General features: G+C 55.3%; 1 pseudogene; it reads left to right on the forward strand.

The window, feature by feature from the left end:
• The first annotated feature begins 382 nt into the window (after positions 1-382).
• LOC132659003 (testis-specific Y-encoded protein 1-like) lies at positions 383-1,572 on the forward strand (annotated as a pseudogene).
• Positions 1,573-2,577: the final 1,005 nt, after the last annotated feature.

Raw genomic sequence — 2,577 nt, forward strand, 5'->3', positions numbered from 1 at the left:
CAGATTCAAAACCCATTACTCTCTGGAGCAGTATATGCCATGTGGGTGCGCTGTAGCCCAGGAACTGTGGAAGATTCCCTACGTTTGAGGGGCGTGTCCAGAAGGGTGCCACCCACCACTCTCTCAGCCATTGGACTAGATTTGGGCCAGCTGCCTATGCGTGGCTCACAGCCTAGGGATCCGCCTATTCGGCTGATTTCCCCAGGGCCAGTTCACCCTGTCCCATGCTGTCTGCCACCCCTTTCTTCAGCCTCAGGCCACCGGACACACACCAGCCCCCGCTTCCCTACCATCCCCCTCACTCCCCGCCCCCAAAGAGCTAGTGGGTCCCACAGGATTACTGAAACCTGAGCCGCATTTGCACACCACTTGTTGTGCTATTATGTCCCATCCCTTGGCATCTGCCCCAGCCTGGGGTCACGACCAGGGCCAAGAGGCGTGTGAAAGGCCGTCAGAGGAATGCAGGAGGATCCTGGGACCCCAGACCTTCCTAGTTGTGAGCTCCAGTTTCAGGGCGCTGGGGTTGGTGGCCTGCCATCCTCAGGCTTTTTGAGGCTGGGACCTTGCAGCCACAAGTTGTCATGCCAGGCAAAGGAGCCACGCTATGCAGGGTGGAGGCAGTGGACGACGGTGAGCCCCTGGTGGACGGAGACGTGGTGGGGATTGGGTGGTTGTTCCAGCTGCTTGCGGAAGACGTCATGGAGGAGGTGGAGGTTATGGCAGATGAGGAACAGCAATAGGGGTTCTTTCAGGAGCTGAGAAGACGGTGGAGGAGCAGGGCCAGGGAAGGCCCGGGAGCACTACTGAGCTTCCAGGGCAAGATGCGCTGCAGGCACTGGCTGCCCTGCTGGTGGAACTGAGCTCTGAGCATAAGAAGAACTGCAGGGCCTACTTCCAGTTCATGTGCAAGAACCATCAGAGGAGGAAGCCTGACTTGGCTTGGAGGATCGCCATCACCTGGGGCATCCCTTGCTTCTGGGCCGTAGCTGTATCCTTTCTGCTGCTCTTTGAAGTCTGCTGCTCAGGAAGAGGAGGCGGCGCAGGAACCTTTTCCCTGCTCCCTATCCTGACAGGTGCTGTTGCGGAGCCATCCATCGTCCCACTGCAAGTTGATATTTTCCTTTCAGGACCCCCCCTACTTCTTGAACACAGTGACCACTAAGTAGAATTACCTTGACATCACTTGTGAAACGTGGTTCCTGGGGTGATGAGTGTGGGTGTGCAAGGTTGTGGAGTGTCCACCTGTGGGATCCACACCCATCTCCCGTCTCTCTGTAGGGCATAGGGCACGTTGTTCCACTCCTGTCCACTGGTTCTGGGACTTTGAACGGGGAGCATCCAGCCGCAGCGTGGACACCAGGAGCCTTAACTTTCTCGGCTGGTTGTCAGGTCACAACTGCTCAGAGTCGAACAGGATTGCTGAGGTGTGGTTGCTTTGGGCCTGAACACAGTTAGCAATTCACTTTGGGATTCTTGGCTGCTGGCTCACCTTGCTCGTATTGCCAGCGGATTGTCGGCCAAGATGTGTGGGAGGATCGCCTGAAGTAGTACCCTGGGCAGGAAGGTTCTTCCATGAGAGTAACTGACAGAAACATGTGTGGAGATGGGGTCTGAAGGTGGGCCCTGAAGGGACACTCGTGTGATACTACAGGGACACTGTCCTTTCCCAAATGGGGATGCTCAGACTCATGCAAACTGGCTGTGGAGCCTGAGTTTGGGTCGTGCTTGTAGCAGGTGACCTCCTGAGACTGTTTATTTGGGGACTTGGTGTGTCCGTGAGTGAAGCAAGTCTCCATCAAATCAGCTGAGGTGGCAGCACCAGAGTCCAGGTGATACTACTAGAGGCAGTGTGTATTAAGTATCTTTGTCAGAATCATCCTTTGTGGGTCCTTTCATCCCCTGGCCTCCTGCTGCTCACTGAGTTTGAGATTGCCTGGGCACTTCACTCCTGCCCCTTACCCAGGGAAGGCCTATCATTGAAAAGCTGTCCTCTCCGGGGTCCCAGTGCACCTGTGTGCTGACTTTGGGATCTTCTGTGAATTTCCACATTCACCACTCAGTGTCTCACAACCACCAAACATGCTGCGCTGGAAGCGGCTTCAGGCTGCCTTGGGAACATATGGAAGAGTTCGTGGAGAAGGTGAACAGGGAGCCCCAAGGCCAGGACATGGTGCCTACTGTCGCCATCTCCGACATTGCTGGTCTCGGCCGTCTTCCCCTCCTGAAACACCTATGCTCGTTGTTTGCATCTGTGTCCCCGTGCTGAGCATGTGTGTATATACACACGTGTGCTTATTTATGCTGGCTGTGATATTGTGTGTGTGTGTATGTGTGTGTGTGTGTCCGGCCCAGGGCAGAGGCAGAGATGAAGGTGGCAGGAGAGGAGGTGGTGAGCAACCAGAAGAGGAGTCATGAGGCGACCAGACTGAAGGTGGTTTGTTGCCTCATCTCTGCATTGACCCTGCCCAGGATGGGAACAAGGAAAGGATGGCCAGTGATAACTCCAGACTGTGGCTCCAGATATCTGCAATTAGACCAGATACAAAACACGCTCATCAGTTCTACCGTGTTGTTGTG

This window comes from Ovis aries, chromosome Y (genome assembly GCF_016772045.2).
Source record: "Ovis aries strain OAR_USU_Benz2616 breed Rambouillet chromosome Y, ARS-UI_Ramb_v3.0, whole genome shotgun sequence".
In the NCBI taxonomy this organism is placed as follows: Eukaryota; Metazoa; Chordata; class Mammalia; order Artiodactyla; family Bovidae; genus Ovis; species Ovis aries.